At 38.3% G+C, this 21,248-nt stretch overlaps 2 long non-coding RNA genes across 4 annotated transcripts; both read right to left on the bottom strand.

The window, feature by feature from the left end:
* Nucleotides 1-10,366: 10,366 nt before the first annotated feature.
* On the bottom strand, nt 10,367-12,414 carry LOC145716584 (uncharacterized). Its single transcript, XR_014139378.1, has 2 exons — nt 11,639-12,414; nt 10,367-11,524 (listed from the first exon to the last, which is right to left on the bottom strand). It is a non-coding gene; the product is annotated as an uncharacterized LOC145716584 (long non-coding RNA).
* Nucleotides 12,415-12,633: 219 nt separating this feature from the next.
* LOC145716582 (uncharacterized) lies at nt 12,634-21,242 on the bottom strand. 3 transcript variants are annotated; one of them, XR_014139375.1, is made up of 4 exons: nt 18,220-21,242; nt 17,509-17,627; nt 16,680-16,782; nt 12,634-13,979 (listed from the first exon to the last, which is right to left on the bottom strand). It is a non-coding gene; the product is annotated as an uncharacterized LOC145716582 (long non-coding RNA). The 3 variants fall into 3 exon arrangements; XR_014139374.1 differs by lacking the exon at nt 12,634-13,979 and having other exon boundaries at nt 14,363-16,782; XR_014139376.1 differs by lacking the exon at nt 12,634-13,979 and having other exon boundaries at nt 14,363-16,782; nt 20,093-21,242.
* Nucleotides 21,243-21,248: the final 6 nt, after the last annotated feature.

Raw genomic sequence — 21,248 nt, 5'->3', positions numbered from 1 at the left:
TTTTGTTTTTTTACTGTCTCTCTCCAAATGGAAGCTTATTTTGCAGTTTTTTCTGGTGCTTCTTGATTACCACATATGACTATGTTGAGAACCAATAACTTGTATTTTAGTCTGTATGTCACTTGAGTCCAGGGAAACACAAGGAGACCTGATGGAGGTGAGTGAACATCACCCAGAGATCTGGACTTTGAGAAGAGAGGGAGAGGTTATATAAATGGAAAGAAAAATGTGATGTTGGGTACAAAAGAGGTGGACTATGAAAATTCACCTTTACCTGCATGATAACTGTACTTTCAGTTCCTGAATCCCTGCTTGCAATAGTTGTCATACCATTTAAAATATATACCAGTCTGGCAGGTATAAAGCAATATGTCAATGTTAATTTGGTTTGCATTTTTATGACTACTATTGTATTAGAGCATCTTTTAATATACTTAACAGCTGTTTGGCTTTGCCCTTGTGAACTGCAGACATCTATTTCTTTATCAAGTTGTCTTTTTTGTCAAATTGTAAAAGCTGAGTATTATAGTTATTAACCCTTACTTAATCCATCATCTGCTTTGCAAATATTTGTTCCAAATCTAATGATTGTCTGCAGGCATTCTTTATAGTTTATTTTGCATACAAGACTTTTAACATTTATGTTCTCAGATATGTAATTTTTAATCTAGGATTTTAATCTAGGATTTATTTACTCTAGTATTTTAATCTAGGATTTATTATTATTATTATTATTATTATTATTGTCTTTCTCTCTCCCTAGATTGTATGTATCCCCTAAATTTCTTTCTAAAATTTTTAACATTTTAATTTTTATATTTAAGTATTTGAGCTGGAATTGACATTCATATATACAAAATGTCAGAATCTAATTTTATATTCCTATAGGTGGGCAATCAGTTTTACCAGCACCAACTGTTAAATAAATCTTTTCTCCCTGAATTAAAATACTCTTGTCATATGTTACATTTTAATGTTTCCTGCTCTATATTTGGATGAACAATTTGTCTACTCCTATGCCAGTTCTATATTACTAGGGTTTTAGTGGCTTTAGATTATGTTCTGATATGTGGGATGCCCCGGTCACTATTCTTTTAGATAAATTTCCTGGCTATTTTTAAGACTTTTTTTTTTTGTCTTCCAACTGAACTCTAAGGTCACTGTTGTCCAGTTCCACAAAACAAATCGAGGTTGGTATTCTAACTGTAGTTATATGAAATTTATACATTGATTTGGGAATAATTAGCTTTTTACAATTAAATCTTCTCATCCAAGAACATGGTATGCCTCTCAATTTGTTCAGACCTTAATTTTATGTTGAAATTGCCATAGTGTAGAGCCTCCATTCATTTTGTTTTGTTTTTGTTTTTGGTAAATTGATTGTGTAATGTCATCATAGAGACAGGCTATCTTTCCCACCTCGTCAAACTTGCTTTGACCAAAACAGGCAGGCAAAAGTGAGAAAATGCTAGCTCCAAGCCTAGGCTTCACTATGCCTTGCATGTTTCTGCTTCTTCTCTTCTACTGTTGCCATAGCCATGAAAAGAGCTTCCTCCATAGACACTGACCCTTCAACCTAAAGGCAGATCTTAGAGCAGCGCCACTCAGCCAAACCCAGCCAAGAGTGAGGGTGAAATTACCTATCAAGATGGACCATTCAGAGGTCCTATTTGCCATTCCCATTGTGTTCTTGCGAGGAAAGCAGCCCCCTGCCATCTCTGCTGTGACTTATACCATGTACATCAAAAGCAACCAAACCTGCCACTTAGAGCACAGCAGATTGGACCGGATATTCTCGTCCATGCTAAAAGCAGACATGGTAAGCTCAACATTAGGAAGAGCAAATCCGCTGAGAAACTTGCAGTGAAACTCTGCCCGATTGGGATGCTCTGCCTCAGATGGTAATGTATCAGCACACTCTGTTCCTCTTGTTAAGGATGAAATAATAAGCACACAGAAGTGGGTCTCACAGGCACTGTATGGTAAACAATTGCTCCCTTCTCCCTATAGCTTGCTTGCAGGCCAGTCTGGGAAGGGCTGGCCACTAGCCTCTTTGGGTTTGGTCTATGAATGTCAACAAATCTCTACACTCTAACTTTTTATTTTCCAACAACAAAAATAATAACTGGTATATTGTAGCATTTATCATAAACAAGACAAATAAGACCAAAGAAATCTGCTATTTTGTAACACTTATAGGTCTTATTTTGTGTAATCCCAATAAGCCAAGCTATTACTGTTCCCCTCTTACAGATGAGGAAACTGAGTATTAGAGAGGTAAAATAACTAGGTCAGTGACATAGAGCTTGGAAGTAGAGGAACTGGGATACAAATCCAGACCTGTCTGGCTCCAAGGGTGGTCTTCTATGCTTCCCTTAGCAGTGGTTCTCAATGGGTGGTCCCCAGAACAGCAGCATCAGCATCCCCTGGGTGCTTGTTAGAAATACACGTTCCTGGGTCCCACCGAGACCTACTGAATCAGAAGCTCTTGGAATGAAGCCTAGGAATCTGTGTTTTAATCAAGCCCTCTCACCAGGATTCCAGTGCCTGCTTCAGTTTGAGAACCACTGCTCTATACCATACCACCTCTATAAAATGACTTTAAAGGAAAGAAAGAATTCTGTGAGCAGAAGTGATCCAAAAGACTTCCTGAAGAAGATGTACTGTAAGCTGAACTTCAGAGGATGGAAGAATAGAAGTGGGTGTAAAAGGAGATGGGAAAAGCTAAACCTACTCTTACCATACAATCCCGCAATTTCACTCCAAATGAGCTGGAGATTTATGTCCACACAAAAACTGGCACATGGATATGTATAGCAGCTTTATTCACAATGGCCAAAATTTGGAAGCAACCAATATGTCCTTCAGTAGGTTAATGGATAAATAAACTGTGGTACATCCAGACAATGGAATACTGTCCAGTGCTAAAAAGAAATGAGCTATCACACCATGAAAAGTCACAGAGGAAGCTGAAATGCACACTACTAAGCAAAAGAAGCCAATTTTAAAAAGCTATTTACTTACAGTTTTATGACTCTAACCATATGACATTCTAGACGTGGGCAAAACTGTGGAGACAGTAAAAAGATCAGTGGTTGGGGGCTTGGGGGCGAAAGAAGATATTTTTAGTATTTAGTGAAAATCGTCTGTATGCTACTATGATGATAGATACTTATCATTACACAATTGTCCAAACCTATAGAATGTACAACACCAAGAGTGAATCCTAATGTAAACTATGGACTTCAGATGGTTATGATGTGTCAATGGAGGTTCATTATTTATAACAACATATCACTCTGTTGGGGGATACTGATAATGGGAGAAATTATTTGTGTATGAAGGAGAATATGAGAAATTTTGGTACCTCCTTCTTAATTTTGCTAATGAACCTAAAATTGCTCTACAATTATTTAAAATACTAAGTACCAAAAGCACTTTGCTTAGGAAAGTTCAAAGTCAAAAGAGTGATTATTTGGATGGAAAGGCCAACACCAGCTTACATAAAGGAGATAATCGTTAAAAGAGGCCATAAAGAGTTTGGAATTTGAACAGAGAGAAAGAAAGTACTATTTAGGTAGGGTTTCTCAACGTTGGCACTAGAAATGGTTTGGGAGAAATAATTATTTGTTATGGGGGGGCTGTCCTGTGTGCACTGTACCAGCATCCCTAACCTCTACCCACTAGATGCCAGAGGTACCCTCCAGCTGTGACAGCCAAAAGTCTCCAGACATTGCCAAATGTCCCTGGTGAAGGGAGGCAGGAAAAGACAAGATTGCCCCTGGTTAAGAACCAGTTAAACAGCCAAGTGAAGATAACAGCACGTGGAAAGGCATGCAGACAAATAGCGCAAGAAAAAAGAATGGTTTTGTTGAAATACAGTGTTGTAACAATTATTCATTATGAAAGGTGGAGCTGAGAAGTAATAAAGTAATGAAAGGTGGGGTTAGAAAAGTCTTCTGGGACCACAAGTCTTCAGATTTTTGGTTTAAAAGTTTGAGGTATATTCTGTGAACAAAGAGAAACTACTATAAGTCTTTGATCTGGGAGTAACAGGTTTAGAGCACTTGGATTTTCAGGTAAGGTTGTTTGGAGGGATTAAAAAGACTGTTTAATGTCCTTCTTCGGTGAGGGAATTTTAAAGAATTTGTTACCTAGTTAAACCATTTACACTAAATATTTTCTTCATCAACTAAAAGGTGGTGAATGTTTTTTGGCCAAAAGTTTATATATGTGGGGCACCTGGGTGGCCCAGTCGGTTAGGTGTCTGCCTTTGGTTCAGGTCATGATCCCGGAGTCCCAGGATGGAGTCCCACATCGGGCTCCCTGCTTAGCGGGGAGTTTGCTTCTCCCTCTGCTCTTCACCCTGCTTGTGCTCTCTCTCGCTCTCCCTCTCTCTCAAATAAAGAAATAAAATCTTTTTTAAAAAGTGTATATATGTGCATTAAATTTCATAATAAAATCTTCTCCTTAGCGGCACCTGGGAGACTCAGTCAGTTAAGTGTCCGACTTTTGATTTTGGCCCAGGGCATGATGTCAGGGTTGTGAGATCAAGCCCTGGGAAGGGCTCTGTGCTTAGCAGGGAGTCTACTTAAGGTTCTCTCTGTCTTCTCGCTCTCCCTCTGTCCCTCCCTCTGCTTGTGTGTGTGCTCTCTCTCTAAAAGAAGTAAAGAAATCTTTTAAAAAAATCTTCTTCTGGGGCGCCTAGGTGGCTCAGTCAGTTAAGCATCTGCATTCAGCTCAGGTCAAGTTCCCAGGGTCCTGGGATCAAGCCCCGAATCAAATCGGGCTCCCTGCTCAGCTGGGAGCCTGCTTCTTCTTCTCCCTCTTCCTGCTGCTCCACCTGTTTGTGCGTGCTTTCTCTCTCTCTGCCAAATAAATAAACAAAATCTTTTTGAAAAACAATCTTAAGAAGCTCACTTGAAGAAAAGAAAGATGGCACTGTTTGGAGCCATTTACTCCTGTTTTCTCTATCATACCATGAGCTCTGAAAGAAGTGACAATTCTCAGCTGAGAACTGGCACACATGGATACTCAATACATTTTGTTCAATGAATAAAATATTCGACAAAGGATAATGAAGTGTATCTTTATTCTAGGATTTAAGAGAAATTGATTTTGCACTCCTGCATTATCTATGTGCAGTGATTACATTTCAGGTTGTTTTGTTTGTTTGTTTGTTTTTTGTCTTTATAATCAATCTCTGGACTCAGAGCCCTCAGCACAAAATGTTCATGCCTTATTTCCCATGGATCTCAACATATACGCCTCATGTTCCTCAAGCACTGAGATAATAATACAGTCAATACTGCTCAGTTACCTTTAGCAACAAGTACATTATTGCCTGAACGGATGAAAGAGGATGCTCCAAATTTTGTCTTGTTAAACTGAAAACTTTCAAGAATTGGGGAAAATCAAATCATATGAAAACCAAAAATAAAACATTTTGTAGAATATAACATAACTTATTAAAACCTGAAGTGGACACAAATTCAATAAGCAGAAGGTTATAAGTGGCATCCCATTATACTCATACAATGCTGAACTAAAACGTTAAGGTTGTTAATTCTCTTCTATTAGAGATAGTCCTGTTAGTGCAGGTCACATAATAGAAATGGAATATGTATATTTTCCATGGCAGCAATACCCTTGCTGTGATTTTGATCAGCACATCTTTAGTTATACATTAATACATAAATAATGATACAATTTTGAATTTATAGAGTTTTCCCAGAATCACATGGCCAGAAAAATTATACCCAAAGTGACCCTGAGTGATAAAGATTTTCCTTTATCACAAAATGTCCTCCAACTCCCAAGAGTAACTGGGAAATAAGAAGCAACAAATAAATAAGAGGCAGATAAGGCACATGACTCAAATACAACTATGAAGTCTTAAATACTTTGCATACTTTTTTGAAAGACAGTAGAGACTTCTTTAGGAAGATGGTTATCTTTATTAATATATAAATGCACATTATGACTTCCTACAGGACATTTTAAAAGGGGGATCTAGTTCGATTGAATCCAACCTATTGGAAAAGAAGTAGTTCAAAGCTAAGATGAATAAACAAAATAAAAAGGGTAGAGATAAATATCTATACAATTTTAGATGCTTTAAGTCAGCATGCAAAGGCTATCACATCCCATGACTTAGGACAGAGAAGTCCTATTTACAGCAAATAAGAAACACACTGATCCAGGCAGTTAAGGTTTATAATCCCATCCCCTTGGGCATGGGCTGGAATAGTGACTTACTTCTAACAAAGAGAATATGGCAAAAGTGATGGCCTAATATCTGAGATTAGGTTACAGAAAGACCATGGCTTCCATCTTGGATGCTCTCTCGCATTCTCTTATACACTCGCTCTGAGGCAAGTCAGCTGACGTGTTAAGAGCAGCCCTCTGGTGATAGCTTGGAACTAGAGGTACATAGCAAAGAACTGACCAACAGCCAGCAAAGAACAGAAGCCCTCAGTCCAGCATCCCAAGAGGAACTGAATCCTGCTGACAACCACATGAGGGAACTTGGAAGTGTATCCTTCCCACTCAAGCCTGACATGAGACTGTGGCCCCATCTGACAGCTTAAGTGCAACCTCAACAGAGACTCAGAACCAGAGGCATTGAGCATCTGACTCAGAGAAATTGTGCGATAATACATGTTTGTTATTTTAAGCAACTAAGTTTTACAAGCTAAAATAGAACTCACAGCTATAGCTTAGCATTGGCTCAATGGTTGAAAGAATGTATTTTTAAAGTGTGTAACTCAGAGATTGATCCTTAGACAAGAGATAAGATCTTGAGACCAAAGGGTAATGATGGCAGAGGAGACTGGAAAAGAAGTATCTAGGTTCTAAAGCCCTCTCAAGTAACCCAGTAAAGTGAGAATTTACTTTTAATTTTGCTTAAAATATATGCCTTTCTTTGTGAAATAAAAACATTTAGTTCTACCTTGGAACCAACTCCTCCATACGGTACTTAAAAAAAAAAAAAAAAAGGCAGAGAGGGAAATGGGGAGCTATCAAAGGAAATGAAAAATGAGGGAGAAATCAGAGCTTAGCCTTTAATAGAGATAGTTCCCTGCTTGGGGTTCATCCAAAAAAAAAAAAAAAGTTAAAGATCCACTATAGCACTTATTCTATATTGCAGTTACTGGTTTATCTGTCTCTGTGCATACTCTGAGAAACTTGGATAGAAATTGGGTCTTATTTATATACGTATTCCAACACAGGGTATAGAACACAGTAGGCATTCAACAATTTAGTGAATAAAGAAATCAATGAATAGGTAACTCCAGGGGATTAAGGTTCTTTATATCACAGTACCTATTGAATATATGATCACACAGTAAGGGGGTATCTCAATGTAAAAGATAACTGAAGAGTTCGTGGTTCCATGTAAATTGCTGTAAGCCCACCATACCCTAGTTCTCCTGGTGATTATAACTAAAAGTCTTGCAAGAGAATACAAAGAAGCAATATCCCAGACTGAAAATAAATAAGAGCAGACATATTAGGGAAGGAAACCAAAACTTAAAGAACAACCTATGCAACAGTTTCCCAGCTTAGACTTGAGAGCAGCCCAAATTCTACTGTGCAGCACTCCTGGACATGAAAATCTCCAAGAAAAATATTTTCTTTCTCATCACAGGATGAGGTATTAGCCTGCCTGAGAATGTGGGAGAAATCTTTGCTTTATTTTTTTCTTTTTCTCTATCCCAGCCTTCCCCACAGCAAACCCCGGTGAAAGTTGAGGTCTTACAGGCTCCTAAAACCCAGAGAGAAACGCATCTCCAGGCAGAAGATGGGGGAGGGCCTGCTTCCCACACCCCAAAGTGTAAGAGAAACCCAAGGTATTTCTCTCACATTTTTTTCTTTGTTCTTTTTTCTCTTGCTCCTGTGTCCCAGTTATGGGAAGTGCACAACAGCTGTGGAGAGGCTAAAACTCTAAAAGTAACCACAGCTTTCTAGCGAGGGGACAGGGATAAGGTACCCTTGGAAGATGGGAAATCACAGAGGAGGAAACTGAAGGAGAAACTCTCAATCTGCGTATCCCTGTGTGAACCCACACAGTCTTAGGCTCACCCATGATATGCGCATGTGCAACAGAGACCCAAAAGAGCATAGCAAAGGCTTTACAACCAAACTGCAGTAGAGAGCCCCACCCAGTTCCCAGACTGGCACAGTGGGACACACATGGGATGGGATCCAAATAGCTGTACAAACTCAAAATTGAACCACTGCCCACAGAAGACAGGATTTGTAGTTTGAACCTAACCAGGCTGACTGTCTACTAAGACAACAATAAAATCAACACTTCTAAAGGATATTTACAGGACCCAGAGACTTATATCATTCAAAATGTTCAAAATAAAATCCAAAATTACTAGGCATACAAAGAACCAAGGAAATCTAAACAGCTCTTAAGAGAAACAACAAATCATCAGATGGCTGGAAACAGGCAGAAAAGTTAAAGAATGTAGAGGTCTCCTGTAAACCTATAATTATGCAAATTTAAGCAGTTTCACAAACCAAGAACCATGAGATGACTAATTTTGGAAAAGAAAGCCTCTGGGCAAAAAGTAGGAATCCCTAGGAACCATCAGAACCTTGACGTGGGCTCCGGGTACACTCACGCTCCATCGATGCCCACCGTACAGACTGATGGGGGTCCGTCCTGTCTCCAGCAATCATCTTCTTGCCAACTTTGTAATCTCAGCAATGTTAGGCTTAAGTAACTCCTCGGTGCCGGTTTCTTAAATTGCAAAATGGAGATAAAATAGCGCCTGTCTTAAAGGTACTTAAAAGTACCTGTTGTGTGAATGAAAGGAGTTAAAACACGCAAAGCACTTAGAGCAGCTCCTGGGCAGACCACAGACCGGGCAGAAAAAGGAGGCAAATGGATGGCATTGCCTGAGTGCTCTTGCGCCTGGGCCTCTCCAACCACTCTGAGCTCTTCCGATGCGGAAGGCTCTGCACTAAACGCCTGACATGCTTCCCTCCCTTTAATCTTCACAAGGCCACTGTGAAATAGGTGCAATTATTATTGGTACTTTTCAGATGAGAAAATTGGATTGCCTTGCTTTATATGCGCATGTACTCACAAATATATACCACACCCAGTCAGGTCGCCATTATGTCTGACACTTATTTCTGAGTCTTTCTGACTTGCCATGTAGTATTTTACATGCCTGACACATCCACTATGTATTGATTTTATAGAATAAACCACAAAGGAAAATACCATTTGCCTTTTAAAAAATCTCTTGGGCGGGACCCCATTCTTGCTCCCATATACCACCTACCTCACTACTGATTACTTTTCCCCTTTAAATATGTTATTTTATAGGGCGCCTGGGTGGCTCAGTCGGTTAAGCGACTGCCTTCGGCTCAGGTCATGATCCCAGGGTCCTGGGATCGAGTCCCGCATCGGGCTCCCTGCTCGGCAGGAAGCCTGCTTCTCCCTCTCCCACTCCCCCTGCTTGTGTTCCCTCTCTCGCTGTGTCTCTCTCTGTCAAATAAATAAATAAAATCTTTTAAAAAAAATAATAAAATAAATAAATAAATAAATATGTTATTTTATAGACTTCCATCTGGATCTAGCTTGTTTGGCTTTGTGATGGGCACTCCATGGTACATGTGCAGAAATGTGACCAATGGGCTGTTTTCTGCTCTGGGAGTAGGAATTCTTGGAGGCAATGTGGGAACAGTTTTCAGTAGCCATTTCATGTTGTAATGACAGATATGTAGTATTAATAGATCGGACTCTCCCTGGCATTTGAAAGCAGACCTGACTCCTTTGGAATGTTTTCTTTAAAATAAGTTGATCAATTTTTCTGTACTTCATGCCAATGGCTGTGTCAGCACTGCTGATTTGGAGGCTAATTACATGATTTTCATAGCTATTCTGGGAAAACATGAACATACTGGAAATAGAATGAGGGAGGGTATGAGAGTGTTGACCTAAGAATGGAGACAAGCCAAACTGTTAATGACTTCCATGGTGCTCAGCACAAATCATCTCTTATGGTGTCTGTTGATATAGTTAGAATCTAGGAATTACAGATTTTCAAGTTACAGATTACTTAACAAGTGGCTATAAGAAGTCATCAAAATCCTAGAGGAGAACACAGGCAGCAACCTCTTCAACTTCCATCACAGCAACTTCTTGTTAGACTCGTCTCCAAGGGCAAGGGACACAAAAGCAAAAATGAATTATTGGGACTTCATCAAGATAAAAAGCTTTTGCACAACAAAGGAAATAGCTGACAACACCAAAAGACAACCTACAGAATGGGAGAAGATATTTGCAAATGTCTTACCAGATAAAGGGCTAGTATCCAAGATCTATAAAGAACTCATCAAATTCAACACCCAAAAAACAAATAATTCAGTCAAGAAATGGGCAGAAGACATGAACAGACATTTCTCCAAAGAAGACATACAAATGGCCAACAGACCCATGAAAAAATGCTCCACATCACTCCGCATCAGGGAAATACAAATCAAAACCACAATGAGGTACCACCTCACACCAGTCAGAATGGCTAAAATAAAATATATATATACATACCATGGAATATTATTCAGCCATCAAAAAATGAAATCTTACCATCTGCCATGATGTGGATGGAACTAGAGGGTATTATGCTGAGCGAAATAAGTCAGTCAGAGAAAGACAGTTATCATATGATCTCACTCATACGTAGAATTTAAGAAACAAAACAGAGGATCATAGGGAAGGGAGGGAAAAATAAAATAAGATGAAATCAGAGCACGATACAAACCATACAAGACTCTAGGAAAGAAACTGAGGGTTGCTGGTGGGGAGGTTGGAGTGGGGATGGGATGACTGGATGATGAGCTTAATGCTCATGATGTAAAGAGCACTAGGTGTTATATGGAACTGATGAATCACTGAACCCCACCTCTGAAACTAATAATACACTATATGTTAATTAACTGAATTTAAATAAAATTAAATTAAATTTTTAAAAAGTCATCTCCTCCTGTAATTAAAAAAGAAATTAAGGTCTACTTTTTAAAATAGTCATTATTCAACAATATTTTATTGACAATTTTTACCTTGGTCCCTATTTGAAGGAAGTATAGTACATCTCATATAAAAAATTACATGTAAAGACACAGTAATCTTTGGAAATCCTTCAAACTTAAGTCAGACACAGAGGTAGAAATTAGGAGAGATGAGAGCAGAATGACTCACAAGGGTTAAGGAACTTAGACCAATCATTTTATGTGGCTACTTCCCATGTCAATATTTATATACACATTAAATCAGATAAAACTATATTACATGCATTCTTAAAATAATTAAATTGTTGAATCCACTAAATGATCAGTATATATGAGAGAAAAACCTACTCAAATTGGCTTTAGCAATAAAGGAGTCTATGTGATCAAAGACTCCGTTTTCTCTCCATCTCTCCACTCTGCCTTCCATAACATAGGCTTTATCCTCGGGATCTATATAATGGCCTTCCAGGGAAGCCTCATGGTTTCCCTGCTGGTGACAGTAATACAGATACAATAAAACCAACTTTACATATTATACCTGAACATTTAGGACAAAAAAGATGTCTTCTCTGCCATTTTCCACAATTGAATGTGTTTTCTTTACCTTTCTTTTAATGAGATAGCTCAGCAAGTGCCACCTTAGACATCATTGTTCTGATCTGGTTATGCACCTGTGTCTGAAACAATCACTGTGTTTAGAAGGATGGGATGCACAGATTGGCTTAAGTCAGCATGGCTCACATGTTCCAGAACAGATGTGTGATGTACCCAGCTCTTCATTCACAAACCTCCAGATTTCCATTAGCAGACTCTTTTCCTCTTTCCCCAATCTTTAGCAACCTTTTGGGGAATTTTAAGGACATTCTGACAATGGTCTTCCATTAGGACCAACACCACCCTTTTAAAAGATTTTTATAACATTAGACCTCAAAAGGGAAGAGTTTGATAATTCAAGCTCCACTCTCCCAGGAAGTGTCTCTTCTCACATATGAATCACTCATCTTGGGGGCCGGCCCTTCATCCCATGGGACCATGGGAGAGATTGTCCTTGTAAGGCCATATTTCCTGCAAAGAAATAGCTTCCTATTGGCTTATCTTTGTATAACTTTTAGTCTGGACAAAAGGTAAGGAGCTATATTTCTTGATCCACAGAAAGTCAGGCATGTTCACTTTTAACTTTCTGATAAGTATAACAAATAAAAAAAAGAAAAGAAACATGGGCAAATCACAAGCAGACAGCTAAATAAATTTCGTTAAGTGAACATACGTTATAACCAACATCCAAATCAAGATATAGCACATGACCACAAGCCCAGAAGTCTCCCCTCAAGCCCCTTTCAGTCACTTAACCCCTACCCACCAAGACTAACCAGTATCCTATCTTCTTCTTCTTTTTTTTTTTTTTAAAGATTTTATTTATTTGAGAGAGAGAGAGAGAGAGAAACAGCATGAGAGGGGATAGGGTCAGAGGGAGAAGCAGGCTCCCCGCTGAGCCGGGAGCCCGATGCGGGACTCGATCCCAGGACTCCGGGATCATGACCTGAGCCGAAGGCAGTCGCTTAACCAACTGAGCCACCCAGGCGCCCCAGTATCCTATCTTCTAACACCAGAGATTGATTTTGCCTCTCCTGACTTTATTTAAATGAAATCACATAGTATCTACTCTTTTCTGCCCAGGCTCTATAGCTCAGCATTGTTATTTTATGTGGTTATAGTTCCTTTCATTCTTACATACATATTGTGAGAAAGAAAAGTGAATGGTGAATTTATCATTTCACTCAGAAAAAGAAACAAGATGGATTTTCAAGTTATAAAAACTTCTTTCAAAGATGTGGCATGAGGTTTGATTCCAGAGCCCCAAAAGACTTCCAGGTAGCCAAATGGTAATGAGGATACCCACTCTGATTGAACCCTGACAAAAATAACATTTAGAAGTGCAGCCACATACTGTACTAAGTGTTTTGTATGGATTATTTAATCCCCACAACTTCATGATGCTTTATATTTAGTAGATGAAAATATTGAGGTCTTATGTTATGAAACTTGTCTAAGGTCACAGAGGTAGTCCTATTACAACAGTGCAAGATTCTGGATATGAATCCAGTGTCTCTGAAGCTCATATTCTTAGCCACTAAGCCACGTTCTCCCCTGAGACACCAAATGAAATAATTCACATTATTCAATGTAATGTGCATATCTACCTCCAGTACACTATAAATACTACTTCACATCAATAATAGTAATAAAAGTATTTTAGATGACTTCTCCCTACTGTAAAAAATAATGCCTGTAAGTTCAAGGATGATATTTGATTAAATTGATCAACATGTTAAGGAATTTATAGACTTGGGTTGCAGCCTATAGTGGGCACTTCCTCCTTCTTTCTCCTCTTATAGAACCACAATTTTCATTCCAGTATCTTAGCTCTCTCATTCATTCCATATGTTTCATGCATATACACTGATGGGTTTAAGCCAAACAGCACACCCCATCACCTGGTCACAGTAATTAATTCAGGGAAGGGCCCATGATGCAATTCACATCAATGAAAAAAGAGAGGTTTGCTGGAAGCTTTAGGGAAGAGAGCATCCTTACTTCCCTGCTGAAGCTACTTGAAGAGATACTTTGAATTTTTCTGATTAGTGGGGTGTGTGGATGGGAAGCCTAGAACTGCAGCTGTTTTTCTATCATAAGGGAAGTCAGCCCGAGGATGAAACCAAGACACAGAGGAAGGAAAAGCCAAGAGAATCACTGATGAATGAAGAAGCCTTGATAAAACCATGTCCAGAGAGGTACCTGGGTGGCTCAGTTGGTTAAGCATCCGACCCTTGATTTCAGCTCAGGTCATGATCTCAGGGTCGTGAGATCTAGCTCAGTGTCGGGCTCCTCGCTGGGCATGGAGCCTGCTTAAGATTCTCTCTCCGCCCTTCCCCCTGACTCTCTCTCTAAAAAAACAAAAACAAAAACAAAAACAAAAACAAAAAACCACGTGTGGAGTCCCCCCTCAACAGTACATAACAAAGTCTCAAGACCACACTACCATAGCTATATGATGAATCTACTCAACACTTGTAGTTGTATCTTGAACCATTATCCAACTAACTGCCCTGCTGGAAAACTAGCACTCTCCATTTCTTCTGTAATCTTCTTTAAAACATACTTACTAAGACCCTTGTCACACTATGTAATCATTGCTAATACTCTCCTCCTTTATGCCCACACACTTCTTTTCCCATCAGTTGAATTATGTTGCCACCAAGTCAGTCAGGTTTGCTCAAACCTGTTTATTCCAGTTGAGCTTATTACTGTAAATACATAACTCAGATGAATATCACAAAAATCAATTAAATATAAATGAAAAAGGCAAAGTTGTTTTAATAAAAATGAAGTTAAATATTTTAGAAATGCTAAGTAATAGAATTATACTCTCTCATTCACTTTAGTGACTCAGTAAAGGTGAAACTCTATTGTCTTTGAATTACAAGTTGAACAGGCACTCCAAAAGACAGGTGAACAAATCTTAAAAACAGAGGAGCTTTCTCAACAGTTCACTTCAGAAGTATTTTCAAGTTTCCATCCCATTTTCAGGAAACAAAACTGAGAATCACAAGAGATAACTATTGTGTGTATACATCATGTATGTATGAAAGAGATTATAGAACTCCAATCACGAGACCCATGTGGGAAAAAAAAAAGCCATGACTCTATTCCAAAAACTTGACAAAAGTATACATATTTATGTTTTAAGTTTGAATTACACATTTACTATATTAATTTTTATAGATTCCCTGAAAAAAAGGAAAAGAAAAAATTTAAGAAAAAATTCTAGGTTTTAGCCACATTGTTGATTAGCCAACCAACTATACCCATCCCAGCTGTGTCAGGTAAATACCTTGGGTCCAAAATGAAATGTGGAAATCAAGTGTGGATTACCACAAATAAATCCAAGTTTATACTGAAAACGGGGATTGCTTATGGAGTCATACTGTCTTTTATTATCTTATACGCCTAAGAACTGCAACAATGTCTTTCTCATGATAGGTGATCAAAATATTCTTGTTAAATATTTTTCCTGGAAGTATTCTATTTTTATGGAAGACTATCATTTCAGCGGTGGGGTACTGCTAAATGATTGTAAGGATAAATCATTCCTTACTATCATACTCTTAGGGGTCTGAGATTATTCCTTACCACTTTTTCAAAAAACTAAAGAACAAGATAAAGTCAACAAAAATATATCCTAGTCATTCACTTGTTCATTGTATTCAGCCTCTTTTTTAGTCTTTTGTCTTGCCCAGATAGACTCTTTCTAATGGGCTAATTATTCTAATATGCTAAATATTCTAATTTCAGTTAATTGTCTCACTTGATATTGAACTAGTAAACAGCTACAGATTGATTTGTCTGTATTTCCAGGAAAGTCCCATTTAATTTATTTTTATTTTACTCTGAAAGGTAAGGGTACATAAAGATAATGCTACACTTACTGCTATATAAAAATTACTGAAATAAAATGCTTTTTCTTTATTGTTTTTATCATCTATTTTACTTATTTATTTTTTTCCAGTTAATTTTGTCCATTAGTTAAATGCTTGAGTTAAAATTTAAAGTTCTGCAATAGATAATTTTCAAAGTACCTAACATAATTGAATATGAATGAAATGCCATACCCTTATGAGTGCTAGTACACAATGCATGCGTCTGGGGGCTGACCAGAAAGTGCAGTGGGCAGGCCCTAGTCCAATTTCTACCCTAGTGATCTTTCTTGATCCTAGTATAACAAAAATAATTTGTGACAATTTGTTACCACTGAATGACTGCTACTTGACATGGAAAGTTTAACTTTCTCAACATTAACAAAATTAGAAGTCTATCTGTTCTTGCAGTCATCCCACATGGATTTCTTTCTCATGCTGATGTTTGAGAGTATCACTTAACTCATTTCTGACAATAAGTGTATTCTCCCATGTGAGTTGGAATGTGATCCTTTCAAATATCCAAATAATAATCACCAATGATTTAATCCATCAAATACTTTATTTTACACTTAGATTATGAGAAATAGAAGCCTACACAATTTAATCATAGTCATAAAATGTCATTGAATAGTACAGCAACATAGCCAAGCTAATTACTTCGGCAACCTTTCTAGAAACAGTACGGATTATGACACCGAAGAGAGTGGGTGGTAATCCACATCACGGTCATTAAAACCATTACACATGTTGATTCAGATGTTTCCATGGAGAAAGGCTGAGATAAAAGGTAATTACCCAGGTTTCTCTTATCAACATAGAGTCAGAAATTTAGCAAAATTCAGGGGAGGTTCCCCAATTAAATAAACACATTAATTTCCTACTTTCTCATCTAACTTTGTGAGAGAAAATCCAACCCCCAAACCTAAAGAGGAACTAGTAGAGATCCTTGTTCAGATTAACACTTTTAATATCAAGTGGAACATTAAACTTTAGGATCTGTTGGGCTAGACAAACTGTGGTATCGTCAGACCCAGCTCCTTTTACAAGGAAAAAGAAAAAAGAAAGGAGCAATTTCAGGCAAACTGGCATCTGAGCTTTTTTCCTAAAAAAATAAATATAATTACATTAAAATAAATATAAAAAAGAAACAGAATTTTCAAAGCTCACCTGTTAGGAAATTCTTTCTTTCATCTAATTTCCTGTGTGAGGGTCATAATATCCCTCTGTTTCCTGCTGATACTTTCACCGCAAAATGGAAGCAGGAAGGAGACTGTGAAAGTACATAGGTATTAATATGCCAGTAATTGACACACTTGATTAATCTGAGTTATATAGGCTAGAATGTGCTCACATGCATGGCAGTGGTGGGAGGAAAGATGACTAGGGAAGAGGGGCGAGCTACACATTTCAGCTCCTAGCAGGCTGGCATTACCTTGATAAATCCCTCACAGGCTTGGCTCAAAAGCCTCGAAAGCTCATAAATCTGATGTCTCAATCACCATGCAGCATCCCACTAACCCAGCTCACAAAGACTGATATGTAAACTCAATTTCAAGTGTATTAATTTGCAAAGAAAAGTGTTCACTGCCACTCGTTGCTACAGTCCATGCATTCTTTACCCACAGGATCACTGTACGGGCAGCTAGACTATAATCAAAAGGTTTCTTGGGGATCATAACCTTGGAATGAGTAGTGTCAGTTCTATGCTCCCTCTGGGTCAAGGTCTCTTGTTCCTAGGTATAGTCAATCTTTGCCCCCGTGATCTTTCTTTTTCTGAAATCTCAGGGCTAGCCAAGGCCCCACACCATCTGCCTGACACTATTTTCTTTAGCTACTAAATATACTCAATCAGGTTACAGTTCAATGTCACCTGCTGAGCAAACAATTCCTTCCCTTTAGAGAAGATTTTGCTATTCTGTCCTGTGATCCTTTTAAACTTTTAATTCTCAACAGACAATCTAAAGTCTGACTGAGGAGGAAAGAATTTCACCTTCACCTTCAAATATTCACAACACAGAGTAATCTTGAATTTTAAAAATTCCTCTTTAGTTAGCCTTTCTTCACATGTCTCCAAAGTGTCATCTGGGCAAAAGACTGTTTCAAGCAGGAGTGCATCTGTGAGGAAAGGGGAGGTAACTGAGAAGCGTTAGTACTCGGATATTTGGATATGGGAATACCAGTTTATTTTAGCCATAGTCAGTTCCCAGACCAACCTGTCAGAAGCTCAAAAACATATGTAAAATGAAAGTAAGGATGAGAAAACCAAGATCAGTCAGAAACTAGAGAAGCAAACAGAAATCACAGTTCAGGAACGGTGAACCCCAGAAGATAGGGTCAGGCAGAAAATGGGTGCAGGTGGGACACAAAGGGTCAGAATAGAACCAGGGCTGCCTCATTGGACATCCCAGAGGGCACCTTTCATACCCCTGTCTGTTATAAATGCTGCCTGCTACACTTTGGCCACACACATGTGCAGCATCTTCAGAGACTCTGGATCCCAGATCTCAGGAACAAGGAGAGCGAAGGGAACTGAAATGGAAGGGCAAAGCAGGCAGGACAGAAGATGTGAGGCCTCTGCACTAACAGTACTTAAAAAAATTAAAATGCTCTGTCTTAGTTAGAGAGGTTTCTATAGTTCTGGCAAGGTAGGAAACACATTCTTTAAGTAGGACTGGTCTACGACAGCAAATTCAAACAAGCTACACACCCTGTTGAAGTGGGGAGGGGTGGGTGGGGAAGATGGCAAATCCCAAGAAGTGTTGTTTCCAAGTTGCACACTTGATGAAGGATGATGTTTCCAAACTTATATTCCAATACAGCCAGATGCACCACTGAAAAAAAGCTTGGGTGGCCAAGAAATATTTGCGAAATGAGTAGAGTGCATTCCCCTGGTGGGAATTTACAATTCTCAATAATTTATAATGATTCACATATAAAAGGTTAATCTGGTTTTTTTGAATATGGAATTTCTTCCTGTGACAAGAACATTCTGTGGAACATGCTTTAGGAACAGGCAATTACTGTCATATGAAATACTATTTAATTCTCCCTCAGGATTGATAGTACATTTAGGTTGAGAAATACTGTACTCCTAACCAAACAAGATGAGGGAAAAAGAGATCAGGGGAAGTATAGTGGTTAGGGAATGGCTTAGGTTGCTCGAACTGAGGCTCAACTATAATGACTTAAACCCATTAGGCTCTCAACCTCTCTCACACACACACACACACACACACACACACACAAACACATTCTGGAACTACACAGTCTACGAATGCTATGTGGTCCTACAAAGTCATGAAGGACTTAAACTCTATCTTTTTATTTTGCCATTCTTAACTCATGGCTTCCATGCTCAAACTTACATAACAGTTGCCAAGAAAGATAAGGCATAAAATCCTCTCTGCAGAGCCTAATCAGCCCACCACTATTTTTTTTAATTGAGTTAAAATTTACATACAATGAAATGCACAAATTTTACATGTACAGTCCAATGGGCATACTGTAGAACCAACATCCCAAAGAAGAGATAGAATATTGCCATAAAGGCAACAAATTAGAGTTCCCACTCAATTCCATTCTCTAGAGGCAGCACTGTTCTAGTCAATTGCTATAGGTTAGCTTTGCATGTTCTTGAACTTCATATAAATGGATTCATACAGAGTATTCTTGTCTGTATCTAGATTCTTTCATTCAACATAATGATTTTGAGATTTATCCATGTGACAGCATGTATCATTTGTTCTTTCTCTTTTTAAAAAAAATGTTTGCTATGCAGTATTTTATTGTATGAATACACCACAATTTTCATGCACTTTCCTGTTGGGAGATATTTGTACTATTTCCAGCTTTGAACTTTTATAAATAAAGCTGCATAACTATTGTTGTACAAGTCTCTTTCTGAAGACATGTATAAATTTCTATCCACTGAGAGACCTGTAAACAGCAACATTCCAATAGTTATAACCACACCTAGTACCCATTTCTTGATTTCTAAATACTATCCTGCACTAAAATATCACTGTAGGAAATATACACAAAAGTAATCATGGGTGATGGTATATCACATTAGCAACTTACTCTCAAATGGCTTAGGAAAAAAAAGTTGATTATACCGTACTGCCAACTATTCTGTAAGTTTGAGATTGCTTCTATTTTGAATAAAAAATAAAACCAGGAAGAAGATCCTACATACACAGATTGTATTTAAGTTTTTCAGAATGCCACGAATAAAGAAAGTTTCTAGGGGCGCCTGGGTGGCTCAGTCGTTAAGCGTCTGCCTTCGGCTCAGGTCATGATCCCAGGGTCCTGGGATCGAGCCCCACATCGGGCTTCCTGCTCGGCGGGAGGCCTGCTTCTCCCTCTCCCACTCCCCCTGCTTGTGTTCCCTCTCTCGCTGTCTCTCTCTCTGTCAAATAAATAAATAAAATCTTTAAAAAAAAAAAAAAAGAAAGTTTCTAGTGCAAATTAACCTGCCCAAGGACAGGTAAGAGTAAATGACAGAAGATAACATTAAATAAGAGATGCAAACTTCTGGCCCAGATGTATAAAGATTGTTCCCTGCAGGAGACAACTATTACGTTATTTTGGGTCACTTTAAATTGTCCAGTCTTCATCTCAAAAATTTCAGATGTTTCTGTCTTCAAAGTTGAGTTTAGATCCAGTTTCTGATTCTATTCTCATTGTGCTGCTCAAAGAAGGCACATAGAGATCTTTGATCTCTTTGGGTATAGGTCATCTAAATCCAGTTCTTCAGTGCTGGTGGGGAGAAGCAGGGGAAAATAACAGATGAAAAGTAAGGAAGGTTATTCTTTTTCTTCAATGTAATTCTGTCTCTGCTTTTCAGAACATTCTTCCTACCTTCCATTTCTTCCCCAGTGAAAACCCAAAGTGACACATGTACCAAAATATTTTGGGAATGTAGACTATGGTGGAAGAAAGAGAGAACCATCATAATTCCTTCTCCCCAACCTAAGAAAGTATAATGACATAGCCCATATATTATTATATAACTTTTTCACCTATTGTAAGAAGTCATTCGCATTATGACTTTTCACGTGAATATTTTTTTAATTTTATTTTATTATGTTATGTTAGTCACCATACAATACATCATTAGTTTTTGATGTGGTGATCCACAATTCATTGTTTTCGTATTACACCCAGTGCTCCATGCAGTATACCCATCACCGGGCTAACACATCCCCCCCACCCCCTCCCCTCTAAAACCCTCAGTCTGTTTCTCAGAGTCCATAGTCTCTCATGGTTCATCTCCCCCTCCGATTCCCGCCCCCCTTCATTTTTCCCTTCCTTCTCCTAATGTCCTCCATGCTATTCCTTATGTTCCACAAATAAGTGAAAGTTGGGTATTCATCCTTTCTGATGGTTGAGTAATATTCCATTGTATATATGGACCACATCTTATCTACCCATTTGTCTATTGAAGATTTAAAGTACCAGCGTTCCCAGTACTCTCTGATGCATTATGCGAGATCATGGTTCTAATTTAATATCCTTCCATTTTTGTCAACAGCTCATCTAAGTACTGATAGCTCAAACAGGCAGCATATGCTCTTCATTCATTCTTGTCCTAAATAATTATTTGAGCAAACAGTTATTAGTTGCTAATTTACCATTTGTCAAAAGATATTTTTATTCATTCATTTAACTATCAAATCCCTTGTTTGGGGCTCATACTGAGATACTGCAACATGGGATAAGTACCCTTTGGATTCA

This window comes from Leptonychotes weddellii, chromosome 12 (assembly GCF_054177405.1).
Source record: "Leptonychotes weddellii isolate Sample4059 chromosome 12, ASM5417740v2, whole genome shotgun sequence".
Taxonomy (NCBI): domain Eukaryota; kingdom Metazoa; phylum Chordata; class Mammalia; order Carnivora; family Phocidae; genus Leptonychotes; species Leptonychotes weddellii.
The sequence above is the reverse complement of the archived record's forward strand: the minus strand, read 5'-3'. Positions and strand labels throughout refer to the sequence as shown.